Source organism: Periplaneta americana, chromosome 9 (genome assembly GCF_040183065.1).
Source record: "Periplaneta americana isolate PAMFEO1 chromosome 9, P.americana_PAMFEO1_priV1, whole genome shotgun sequence".
NCBI lineage: Eukaryota > Metazoa > Arthropoda > Insecta > Blattodea > Blattidae > Periplaneta > Periplaneta americana.
In genome coordinates this window covers 164,995,251-165,009,643 of record NC_091125.1, presented here as the reverse complement: position 1 = coordinate 165,009,643, position 14,393 = coordinate 164,995,251, and the positions used below count along the sequence as shown (strand labels likewise).

At 33.7% G+C, this 14,393-nt stretch overlaps 1 long non-coding RNA gene across 1 annotated transcript in view; it reads right to left on the bottom strand.

The window, feature by feature from the left end:
- LOC138706708 (uncharacterized) overlaps positions 1-12,245 on the bottom strand; it is a 1,118,142-nt gene extending 1,105,897 nt beyond the window's left edge. The window contains exon 1 of the long non-coding RNA XR_011334063.1: positions 12,143-12,245. This is a non-coding gene — a long non-coding RNA (uncharacterized lncRNA). The remainder of the gene's footprint in view (positions 1-12,142) is intronic.
- Between the last annotated feature and the right edge of the window lie 2,148 nt (positions 12,246-14,393).

Genomic DNA, 14,393 nt, shown 5'->3' with positions numbered 1-14,393 from the left:
GGAAAGTCTAAAATTCCACATTCAGTATTCCCAACCTAACACACATAACAATTTCCCTCTTCTTACCGCTTAAGTGACGTATTGATTTTACTGCGTTAGCCTTTTAACATATTATTTTTAGAAACGTTCAATATAGTAATAATTATAAATTGGAAACTTACCACTGCAATTTCACCTAAATTGCACTGTTAATTATTGTTTTTAAATATATGCAAAAATTAAGTAAACTCTACAACTCCACTAAAGTTACTGCATTTGTGATACAAGTAACATTAAGGAATCCGTGAAAAAATCAACAAGATTCCAGATACCGATGTTATTACTGCAATATGTTATATAAATAATATTGTTAAAATATTAAAATGAAAAATAAATCATTACATAACCTTACCGTTTGTTTTAAGTTCGCATTTATAGACTAGGGGGAAAAAAAAGACAGACGTATATCACGGCCTGTTGGAGTATAGTAAACACAGAAAACATTTTAAAGCAACAATGTTGAAGATAGATATATTTGTTTTGCTAATTTGCCGTCATTGAACAGAAACCAAGATGGAGATTTCATTGCAACTAATTAGAAATTCCTCTTTCAGGTATGTAATAAACGATCTTTGCACAAAATAATGTACGATACAAGAACGGTATGTTTTCTTTCAATTCTCGGAAATTAAAAAAGCTCAACTACGTTTCGCTTTTTCAAACTTTTCCTCGAACATGAAAACTTCAACATACCGCTCTTGTAACGCATATTACTATTATTGTCGAAATGAATAATAATTAATTTTATTTTTAACTAAACTCTTTTGTAAGCTTCCTAAAATTAAGGAGGTCATTCGCAAACTTTCATCTCCATGGTACTATAACGAATACGTAAGACATCTTACGTCATCACAATAATTGCCATGGTTACTTGCTGAGTAAAACCACAGTCTAGTATATACAGTCACGAAGCTTGAGTTAATGAGGTTGCTAAGAACAATAGACTGTGCAGGTACTATATCTCATTGTCTGTAATGAGGCGACAGTAGCGATCCTAGTGGTTAGCAACTATCTATGGATGCATATTTGTTACATATTGAGCTTCGTGACTATATATACTAGACTGTGGTAAAACGCTTGTCTTAGACATGCAGAGAAATTGCCTTGCCTGTGAAGAAAAAAAAACACGGTGCAATAGATTCCTGTTGCTAGTGCAGCTGTGTTAAGATTTGTACGAAGTGGTTGAATTAAGATAGGATGTTCTACCGTTTTCATTCATCACAAAATCAACTTAGAATTACCAATGTAAAACTCTTTCTCCAACGTATATATAGTACATTATAACAGTGTGGCTAAAGATGGGCCTGTCAATGATTGAACGCTGCAAATACAGTACATAACTCGTTTAATCCAAGTAATTCAGAATAAATTTGAGATCATAATCATGCCACAGTAGACAGAGCACAGTTTTATTATAGAAGTATGTTGAAGCTTCAGAATGTTTTCGAATATCTGAACCTTCTTGTTTTTTCCCCCTCAGAAAGATGTGTAGACTCGCCCGCCATCCCAATGTCCGACCAGAATCCATATTTGTTTTACAGCTCCTGTAGGAGTATTTGTAAGCACAGGGACGGGAGATATAGGAAGGAAAATGGAATATGAGATGCCAAATATAATTTAAAATTTTACCAAAGACTTGTTGTCTCTGTAAATATGAAATGAAAACAGAAGACCTCTCCAGATTGTTTTCAATAATAATAATAATAATAATAATAATAATAATAATAATAATAATAATAATAATAATAATACTTACTTACTGGCTCTCAAGGAACCCGGAGGTTCATTGCCGCCCTCACATAAGCCCGCCATCGGTCCCTATCCTGAGCAAGATTAATCCATTCTCTATCATCATATCCCACCTCCATCAAATCCATTTTAATATTATCTTCCCATCTATGTCTCGGCCTCCCTAGAGGTCTTTTTCCCTCCGGCCTCCCAACTAACACTCTATATTCATTTCTGGATTCGCCCATACGTGCTACATGCCCTGCCCATCTCAAACGTCTGGATTTAATGTTCCTAATTATGTCAGGTGAAGAATACAATGCGTGCAGTTCTGTGTTGTGTAACTTTCTCCATTCTCCTGTAACTTCATCCCTCTTAGCCCCAAATATTTTCCTGAGAACCTTATTCTCAAACACCCTTAACCTATGTTCCTCTCTCAACGTGAAAGTCCAAGTTTCACAACCATAAAGAACAACCGGTAATATAATTGTTTTATAAATTGTAACTTTCAGATTTTTTGACAGCAGATTGGATGATAAAAGCTTCTCAACCGAATAATAACAGGCATTTCCCATATTTATTCTGTGTTTATTCCCGTCACCGTAAAAACAGCTTGTTACGAATCCTTCAAATAAGCCTCGGAATGGGACTGATTCTCTGGCACGACCACAGGAAAGAAAAAAAAATAATAATAATAATGATAATAATAATATAAATAATAATAGTATTAAAATACAGTGTTGGAAGAAATCGTTCCAAATTATTTTATTCTAGACCTATGAAGAAATACCGAATATTTTTTTTACTTAAAAATTATTTCAAATATGTTTAATGCAAACTGATAAAGAAATATGCAATAACATAATATTAAAACATTTCTTTTAGCTCTAAGGGATAGTGTAGGATGGCACTTTTTGTCAATAGTGTAGCGAACAATTTACACAGAATGGAAACATGTTAATCTTCTTATATTACATTGTAATGTATATGTATGTTACATTACATCCTTGTATGCTGTATCGTATGATATGATATGATATGATATGATATGATATCACAGTGATGTCAAAGCAAGCGCATTTTTCTGACCTTGACGTCGTGCGTGGGCATCAAGCGCTAAGTATGGAAGAAGAAATAACCAGCCTATTGGATTAAGAAAACAGTGGTGCACAAACTTCTAACGGAACGTGATATTTTATGTCGCTTTTTTTATATGGCTCCTTTCTGTTTGATATTATCTATATTGTCTGGAAAACAGCAGTACTAACACCAAGTTCTTAATATTACACTTGTGTTTTAAACGTTAATAACATAATAAAGAGTTAAGAAGGAATATTTACATAAATTCCATAGCAGTACAACTATACTGTACTAAATGGATGAAACACATCATTCATAAAGAAAGAGATATCCCAAAAGAAAAAGATTGAGTATGACATGATAAGTTGGAATTGATATTGATGCTATCTTTAGCCTTACAAAAGTAATCAATAAACTAATCAAAACAATATTACAGTACAAAGCAAAGTTACCTAGGTACTGTATCTGTTTTAAGTGTAACTAATATTCCATAACAAAACTCTTATCGCATTATGCTTTTAAGGTGATATTGGTTAGCAACTTCCTATCATCAGAATATTAAATTATTTTCTCGAAATGTGCTGAAGCTATAGAGCTGACATTTTTACAACACATGGGCACGTATCTTTTGCTTGTGATGTAACAGTAGTTGCTTTGTTAATTCATTTCCTTACAAACAATTTCCATGCCAATATTTTCAAAATTTTCAATACACTATCTTCAGTAATACGTAGGCCTATATATGGTATAGTAGATTTACGAAAAAATTCTGTAAGGCTACTAAATAAATAGGCCTATATCTGAAAATTTCACTTTTCTATAAAAAAAAAGTTGAGAAAATATTTCTTTTGAATAAAAAAATCAAACTTGTGAAAAATGAGCATTAAAATTAAAACTTACATTCTTATAATGCACTTAAACTTCTCAGGCAAATCTAAAAATTAACATGGATACAGTTTTAATAAGTTCTCTTTCCTTTATCTATTGACTCAGTGCTGGCCATCCCTGAATATAGCTCCACCAAGCGGCATATACTACCTCTTTCGTCTATCTCTTTCCTTTCCGCTGTGAAGCGCTCAGGCTCTCCTGAGCTCTAAAGCGCGCGATTGCTCCTATGGGCATCAATGACATGACTGTACTAGACTATGATACTAGTATAAAAAATCAGGCGGAGCCTTCTCGTTAAAAATTAATACTTAAAAATTTATTGATTCCTCATTCCATAAAGCCTAGTCTCGAGACAACAATGCAATTGATGGTCGGAACGATTTATACATCAATATGACGCCAGTGAATTGTTTGAAATAGTAATGAGTAAAATGTATTTTCAGAGAATTGGATGCATGGAAATTAATACCACAATTAAGTATTTAATAAATAAACTATTCGTGTCTTTATACTGTTCTAATTTATTAATTAATTCCGTTTGTGTACGAAATATAATTTTTTCATTGAATAAAAATTGATTTGAATATTTACTTAAGCTTTAACATATACGTTAAAATATGAATTCATTTTGATGTCACATTCATTTGTTTCCCCTTTATGTTTCATCACTGCTGGCTGGATTCGAAACTATTTTTTTTTTCAAATACATAATTTCAGTTATCCAAGGCCGACTGTAATAATCAGGGAACGGATTTATATGGACTAAAAATATATGAAATATGTAAATATATATGTAGTTATTTTTACCAAAATATGGAATTAAATATGGATTTTTACCAAAATATGGAATTAAATATGGACTTAAAATTATAAAAAATGACTATGTACGTTAAATATTGGTACATTTTAATCAAACTAAACAAAAAATATAATGGACGTACCTTATCTTCAAATGTAGTTTCAACAAAACACAATTTTTATTGTCTGTTACCATAACAATAGGTTACAAACATTTCTTTCAAGTGCTGAAAAGTGAATCTTCTTCTATTGTCTCTGAGGATAGATTTATACTGACTAAAAGAGCGTTCGACGTCACAAGAAGTAACTGGTACATAATTCAATTTCACAATGTCTGCTGGGGATAAGTCCAAGTTAATCTTCACTGTTGATTCACCACTCATCACAGCAACAACCTTTTGTAGTTCTTCATATCCAGGGTTTTTTGAAAGTACAGTGTCCACCTTAGCTCTTACTGCATCTGCAACTTTACCTCTACCACGATTCAGTTGTTCCACAGTACTATTTATAATTTCAAAACTTTCAGATAGTGAAAGGTGCCTATTTTGGAGACTTTTGAGCGTTTTTATGATGCATGAAAATGTATGCTGAATGTGAGCTAAGTCATTCTTCACACTTATGTCACAGGTAACTGTTTTCGCAGTATCAATTGAGACTGCATCTTCAGAGTCCAATGCAAGGAGAACATTGTTAATAGAGTCTATATGTTCGGCATAATATTCAACTGCTTCTAGCCATGTACGCCATCTAGTTAAAATTGGCTTTGGTGGCAATGGAATTTCAGGGTACATTTCTTTCAACACGTTAACTCTACTGGGAGCTTTGAGAAATACTTTTTTCACTGATGAAATCAACAAATCTACTTTAGGGAAATTGTCTCTGACCACTTCTGCCACACGATGAAATGCATGCGCCACACAAGTAAAATGAGTCAATTTAGGATATACAACAGATAATGCTTGTCCAGCTTTGACCATATAAGGGGCAGCATCGCTAATAAAGAATAACACATTATCGTACATAATACCCTTTGGCCACAGGATACCCATAGCTTCGTTGAACAGTTTAACTATAGTTTTGTTATTGCACTTTTCTAGAACATCACAATGTAAAAGAATTCGTTCAGAATATTGTTCACTTAACAAACCGATAACTACATTACCAACAAGTCTACCTTCTTTGTCGGGAGTCTCATCAATGGAAACCCAAATTGAACTATCTTTAATTTCATCTCTTATCTTCTGTATTGTCTCATCGTAGATGGATGGAGCATACGTCTTCCTAAGTGTTGACTCATCCGGGATTGTATGTTGAGTATATTTTTCAAGGAATTCCCTGAAGACCTTATTCTTTAGTTTGTAGAGAGGAATATCAGCAGAGATGAGAGAACGGCACAGGTCGATGTTAAACTCAGATCTTACATTCGATGTTGTTGGTTGTGTTAAAAACAATTGTCTCTGCTTGGAATTTAGTTGTTTGTTGGCCTGATGTTTACTAGTTGTAATGTGTTGTTGCACCAGGAACTTTTGTGTAGATGATACTGCACACTGACACAAATTACAAAATAATATTTTATTGTCAGTTGATAAACCATCTTCTTTAAATTCTGAAATGTAACTTGTTAGTTTTGATTTTAAATTGACTGAATGACGTACTTTTGGCATATTTACCGTCTTTATAGTATGATTTACAAAACTGAACCTATGTGTACTCTGACTGGCATTTAACTGTTGAGCTGCACAACTGAAGTCTGTTAAAAATTTTAAATTAAATTAATACAGTTTTGTAACTTACTTTCCCATTGTTGATAGGACTGCTAATTTTCAAATAACTCTGATGTTAAAGGGATTACTGAACATGTGTTTAAATCTCTATTGTTGAAATGTATTTTTAAAAGTTAATGGAATTTTGTTTTGTTTTATTGTTAAACCTAATATAATATGGACTGTTTTATATGAAATATGGAAAATATATGGAAATTAACGAAAATATGTACTAAACTCTAAAATATGGAAAAATATGGAAAATAAAAGTAGGATTTTTCAACCCTACACATTGTGAAACATAAAGATAATGCAAAATATAAATTATATTAGCTTTATAAGTAAATATGTATTTACATATAAATCCTTTCCCTGGTAATAATGCTGTCACCGTATTAACAAAAGAATGAGGCCAGATTTTTGTGTAGTCAAGCGTATAAATGTTTCACGTCAAAAGAATAAAAATGCAAAACAGTTTACAATTATATTAATTCAAAATTTATAATATAAAAAGCTCATAATTATCGCTGTTCTTGTTGGCAGTTTAAATTCTTCAGAAAATTGGAGAAAAAACATTTAGAATTTTTGTGGTAATAAAGATTCCGACTTCTCAATGCCTTTCGTAGAAACGCATAAGCTAAAACCACAGTCTAGTATACAGTCACGAAGCTTGAGTTTATGAGGGTACTAGGAACAAAAGACTGTCCAGGTACTATTTCGCATTGTCTGTGATGAGGCGATAGTAGCGATCCTAGTGGTTAGCAACTATCTATGGATGCATATTTACTACGTATTGAGTTTCGTGACTGTATATACTAGACTGTGCTAAAACTTTTCATGAAAGTTTGTAATATTGAAGACGATGTTAGTACCAGTAATAATTTGGATGTGTCAACACCATTTTAGTGAAGTTAGAAACAACTTTTGCTTAGAACTAGACGGCATTTCAAGTTGTAATCTTTTGGATTTGCAGTGGGAGGGCTTATTTTGAGGATTATAGCTGTCAGAGCCTTTGAGAAGTGGTAGGGTAGAAGGGACTTTCCTCTGAGACCTGCAAGAGATTATTAGAAGGAAACTCGAACTACAGACTATCCAAGATAAATCTCCCTGGAGGCGTCTGTAGTGACCAACAAGAGAGAGAGAGAGAGAGAGAGAGAGAGAGAGAGAGAGAAATCTGAATGATGAAGAGAATTAGGTCTTCAGCAAATACGTGAATGTAGAGAAACTCAAATACAGTAGCCTTCGTCCTCGTAAACGCCCAAGCTATTCAATCGAGCACAAAATGAAAGTCTCTCCATTGCTCTAAATTCACCTACTACTATACATCTGTCTGTGGTGTAATTTATTCTCTGTTGTGCATTAAAAACTGAACTTCCGTATCGCATATTCCAGTGAGTAAACGTTTCATTACCGGAAAACTATATTTTTTACCAACAGTTAAAGAAAACATGATTTAAATGCGTAGATGTGTCATAATATCACACCTTCCTCTGAACTTGGATAAGCAGTCTTTTTGGAAAATTATTTTTCAACATGTTCTGAAGTTGTTTTAACTAAAAAAATACAAACTTTCCCAGCAAATTTCCAGTATTAGTACAAAATTATATTATTTTGATTCTTATATTTTCAACTCTTTCTAAGATAAAGATAAATTTATTTAAATCACACTAATAAAACCTATAACATATCATTAAAATCAATAGGCAAAAGCAAAAATTAAATTGTATATTGTCTAGAATAACAGCATAATTATTACTGAACTAACTCGCCAGAAAATCTTTATGAAATTGTTTTTAATTATCTTTGAAATTGTAACGTTCTGGAGTAGTTTTTTTTCCGTTCAAAGATCGATTTCATTCTAGAATTTCGTTAAGAAGAACATAAGAACTAGTAACGCTTTCATTGGTTCTGAAATATAACCGATGTTAAACACATTTGCCAGAATGATTAATAGTTTAATTTATAAGAACAAAGGATTATAATAGTTTCTGAACTGACTCACCAGAAATCCATTTCGAATATTTTATTACATTTCATTGGAGATTAGTGAAGTTTGAAATAGGAAAATAATTTTCGCTGACATAGCTCTGAATTTTCTTCTAAGTTCCTTCAACAACAATAACAAAAAGAGTAATAATATTTTTATTCGCTTACCTTCTCGTTATATCTTCAAATTTCGTATAGTAATGTCAGAAGTATATTTAAAACTAATGGCAATAATTAATATCGTGGAATCAATATTTGGTGTAATGACACATAAAAAACTATAAATTCCATTAAAATGCAATATAATGCATAGGCAGAGGTAAATATTAAATTGATATTTACCTATAAAAACGGCACAAATTATTACTGAACTAACTCGCGGGAAAATCGTTTCGCTATTGTTTTCTGTTGTCTTTGAATTTTAATGTTCTGTAGTAATTATTACTCCACTTTAGTTTTATTTTCCGTTCACACAACAATTATTCTTTTCTTAAATTTTATTAACTAGAAACGGAGTAAAATTATCGTTAACTGTTCGGCTCTGAAATATAAAAAAGTGTGTTCAACACATTCCCCAGAATGTTCAATAGTTCAGTGTATAAGAATATGGTAATTACTGAACTCGCTCACCGGAAATCCGTTTGGCATTTTTTATTGTGTTGCCTTGGAGATTCGTAAAATTTGGAAGTAATCCCTCTTGCAGACAATTTTCATAAACAAGAAGTATACATAAAACTGATAGAATTAATAGTGTGGAATTAATATACGGTGTAATGAAAATAAGTATCATATTTAGTACTTAAGGGTAGATGGTGCGACATCATAGTTATAAATGCTCACGCCCCTACAGAAGAGAAAGACGACCATATAAAGAATAGCTTCTATGAGGAATTGGAACATACTTTTGATCAGTTCCCTAGATATCACATGAAAATTTTATTGGGGGATTTCAATGCTAAAGTAGGACGGGAGGATATTTTTAGACCAACTATTGGAAAAGAGAGCCTACACGCAATTAGTACTGACAATGGAGTTAGATTAGTCAACTTTGCCACATCGAAAAATTTAATTGTCAAAAGTACAACATTCCCCCATAAGGATATACATAAATATACTTGGACTTCTCCAGATGGATTGACACACAACCAAATAGATCACATCTTGATAGATAAACGGAGACATACTAGTATAGTAGATATTCGAACTTTCAGGGGTGCAGACTGTAATTCTGACCATTATTTGGTGATTGGAGAATTAAGAGAAAGATTATCAGTAGCCAAGCGAGTAGAGCAGCAAGTTAATATTACTAAATTCAATATTTTGAAATTAAAGGACGAGGAAGCTAAGCAAAATTATCAGGTCGAAATTTCGAATAGGTTTGCCACTTTAGAAAGTTCCGACGAAGTTGAGAAAGAATTAGATGTTAATAGCGTGTGGGAAAATATCAGAGATAGTATCAAAATTGCAGCTGAGCAGAGCATAGGTTATTATGAAACTAAGAAAAAGAAACCGTGGTTTGATGAAGATTGTTGCATGGTAGTAGAAAGAAGGAAACAGGCAAAATTGAAATTCTTACAGGATCCAGTTGAGGAGAAGAGAGATAATTATTTCAATGAAAGACGGGAAGCAAGTCGTACACTTAGGAATAAAAAGAGAGGTTACTTGAAGGAAAAACTGAATGAGGTAGAAACAAATAGTAAGAATAAAAACATTCGAGATTTATATAAGGGTATAAAGGAATTTAAGAACGGATATCAGCCAAGGGTAAACGTGATCAAGGATGAGAATGGTGACTTGCTTGCAGACTCTCCATCAATCCTAAACAGATGGAAAAACTATTTTGCGCAACTACTAAATGTACATAGGCCAAATAGAAATGATCGGGACGAAATTGAAATACAAACTGCTGAGCCATTTATACCCGAACCCACACTTTCAGAAGTCAAAATTGCGATAGAAAATCTGAAAAAGTACAAGTCTCCAGGTATCGATCAAATTCCAGCAGAATTAATACAAGAGGGTGGAAGTGCATTATATAGCGAAATTTATAAACTTGTACTTGCTATTTGGGAAAAGGAAATTGTACCAGAACAATGGAAGGAGTCCATAATTGTACCTATTTTTAAAAAGGGGGACAAAACCAACTGTGGTAACTTTCGAGGAATATCACTTTTGTTGACGTCGTACAAAATTTTGTCCAATATTCTTTTGAGAAGATTAACTCCGTACGTAGATGAAATTATTGGGGATCATCAGTGCGGTTTTCGGCGTAATAGATCGACTATTGATCAGATTTTTTGTATTCGACAGATAATGGAGAAAAAATGGGAGTATAAGGGTACAGTACATCAGTTATTCATAGATTTCAAAAAGGCATATGACTCGGTTAAGAGGGAAGTATTATATGATATTCTTATTGAATTTGGTATTCCCAAGAAATTAGTTCGATTAATTAAAATGTGTCTCAGTGAAACATACAGCAGAGTCCGTATAGGTCAGTTTCTATCTGATGCTTTTCCAATTCACTGCGGGCTAAAGCAGGGAGATGCACTATCACCTTTACTTTTTAACTTCGCGCTTGAATATGCCATTAGGAAAGTTCAGGATAACAGGCAGGGTTTGGAATTGAACGGGTTACATCAGCTTCTTGTCTATGCGGATGACGTGAATATGTTAGGAGAAAATACACAAACGATTAGGGAAAACACGGAAATTTTATTTGAAGCAAGTAGAGCGATCGGTTTGGAAGTAAATCCCGAAAAGACAAAGTATATGATTATGTCTCGTGACCAGAATATTGTACGAAATGGAAATATAAAAATTGGAGATTTATCCTTCGAAGAGGTGGAAAAATTCAAATATCTTGGAGCAACAGTAACAAATATAAATGACACTCGGGAGGAAATTAAACGCAGAATAAATATGGGAAATGCGTGTTATTATTCGGTTGAGAAGCTCTTATCATCCAGTCTGCTGTCCAAAAATCTGAAAGTTAGAATTTATAAAACAGTTATATTACCGGTTCTTCTGTATGGTTGTGAAACTTGGACTCTTACTCTGAGAGAGGAACATAGGTTCAGGGTGTTTGAGAATAAGGTGCTTAGGAAAATATTTGGGGCTAAGCGGGATGAAGTTACAGAAGAATGGAGAAAGTTACACAACACAGAACTGCACGCATTGTATTCTTCACCTGACATAATTAGGAACATTAAATCCAGACGTTTGAGATGGGCAGGGCATGTAGCACGTATGGGCGAATCCAGAAATGCATATAGAATGTTAGTTGGGAGACCGGAGGGAAAAAGACCTTTAGGGAGGCCGAGACGTAGATGGGAGGATAATATTAAAATGGATTTGAGGGAGGTTGGGTATGATGATAGAGACTGGATTAATCTTGCACAGGATAGGGACCGCTGGCGGGCTTATGTGAGGGCGGCAATGAACCTTCGGGTTCCTTAAAAGCCATTTGTAAGTAAGTAAGTAATGAAAATAATAAAAATGTTATAAAATTCCTTTAAAATTCATTATAGACCTAATGCATAGGCAAAAGAGATAATTAAAATGTATATTGTTTAGAATAACGGCATAAATTTATTACTGAACTAACTCACGAGAAAATCGTTACGCCTTTGTTTTTATATTGTGTTTGAATAGCGTTCTCTAGTAAATGTTACTCCTGTTATAGTTTTATTACCTATTCGCACACCATTTCCTTTCTTGAATTTCGTTAATAATAAAGGAAGTAACAATATGTAAACTGGTTGGTTCTCAGATATAACAAATTGTTCAACACATTCGCAACGATTTATCTTAATAGTTTAATCTATAAGAACAATATAATAGTTACTGAACTCACTCACCAGAAATCCGTTTCGCATTTGTTATTGCATTGCCTTGGAGATTTGTAAAGTTTGGAAGTAATTCCTCTTGTAGTTAATTTTGTCGACACAGCACTGATTTTTTTTTTTTTTAGTTTTGTTAACAACAATAAAATGAGTAATAATATTTTATTCAGTTGTTTACCTTCTTGTTATAATAATAAAATTCCAAAATTTTAACACACAGTCACACAAATATCACTAATAAAAATAACAAAAAAAAAGAAGAAAGATTTCCTTACACTTAGTCCACAAAATTTCCACACAAAAAACAGCGACTCAGACAAAAGCTACACGAAAGCGTACATACACAACACACGGTACATGTATCCACTACAACGTCACTAGGGGAAAGGAATTGTGATTGTCCCCAGTGTGAGGGGTGAGGTTGGCATACGGACGACCGCGCACGTGGGAGCGGCAACCGGCCTGGACGCGCGCTCGGGCACAACTGACGACTGGAAAGCACCGCGGCGCTGGTTCGAAGCGGGGCGACACGATGCTGCTCGGAGAGGCGTCGTATGTGTATCACTGGACCGCCGTCCTACCAACCCTTGACGATCGATGCGTTGTGTGTTCAACAAGACTGCGAGAGAGGCTGGCTGCGTCGACAGGTGTCCAGGGTTCGTATCTCGGTCAGCGAAGACACAGAAATTTGAATACTGGCATATAGGGGAGAGTGGTCCACAATGAGACATGTTCCACAGTGAGACATTCCCTATAAAATATGAATGGTTTAGCTGACAAGTTTCTCGCACTTGTGGCAGCCTACATGAACTACTAAACAGTAGTTTTCAAGATATCGAATCGATCACCTTCTACATACTCGTCTTAGTAAACATTTCGCCATTTCGCAGTGTGTATGTAATAGTAATATGCGTTACAAGAGCGGTATGTTGAAGTTTTCATGTTCGAGGAAAAGTTTGAAAAAGCGAAACGTAGTTGAGCTTTTTTAATTTCCGAGAATTGAAAGAAAACATACCGCTTGTGTATCGTACATTATTTTGTGCGAAGATCGTTTATTAGATACCTGAAAGACGAATTTCTAATTAGTTGCAATGAAATCTCCATCTTGGTTTCTGTTCAATGACGGCAAATTTGCAAAACAAAAATATCTATCTTCAACATTATTGCTTTAAAATGTTTTCTGTGTTTACTATACTTCAGCAGGGCGTGATATACGTCTTTTTTCCCCCAGCCTATAAATGCGAACTTAAAAAAACAAACGGTAAGGTTATGTAATGATTTATTTTTCATTTTAATATTTCAACAATATTATTTATATAACATATTGCAGTAATAACATCGGCATCTGGAATCTTCTTGATTTTTTCATGGCTTCCTTAATGTTACTTGCATCACGAATGCAATAACTTTAGTGGAGTTGTAGAGTTTACTTAATTTTTGCAAATATTTGAAACAATAATCAACAGTGCAATTTAGGTGAAATTGCAGTGGTAAGTTTCCAATTTATAATTATTACTACCGTATATTGAACGTCTCTAAAAATAATATGTTAAAAGCCTAAAGCAGTAAAATCAATATGTCACTTAAGCGGTAAGAAGAGGGAAATTGTTATGTGTGTTAGGTTGGTAATACTGAATGTGAAATTTTAGACTTACAGCGGATTGGTTTTGTGCGGAAACCAAGCAAATACGCACGATCTCGCACAAATTATTTTACCTCAGCAATTGAAGTGTCCAGTTGTCTGTTCAGTCAGGTAAGAAAAATGTCATTTATTTCAGGTCAAGTACATATTTATTTACTACAAATTACCGTAATTAGAAGCACCTAACATGTTTTAGGAAGTTTACTACGACCTGTTACATTGTAGGAAGTAATGTGGGGCAGAGTGAGACACTACTAAATTGCTGTCTCTTTGTGGTGTTCGAAGTTGAACATTCTCTGTCACCAATGGACCAACAACCCAAGAAGCAGATATGAATGACTTTGTTCTTGTAAAATTTCAAGCTAATGAGAAAAATTTATTTTATGTTTGAAAAGTGCTCTCTCGTAGCATTAAGAATTACAATGTTTCATTTCCAAGGAGAAGTGCTAAAATAGGGAATAGTTTCATTTTTCCAGAAGTACCAGATGAAGCAATGTTAATAAAACTGAAATTACAATTATCTTGCCAAAGCCATCAACTTGTGGTCAGACAAAAAGGCAGCATCAAGTTTGCTGGTAACATTCAATGACTCCCTCACACATAAACTGACTATGTAGCCTATAT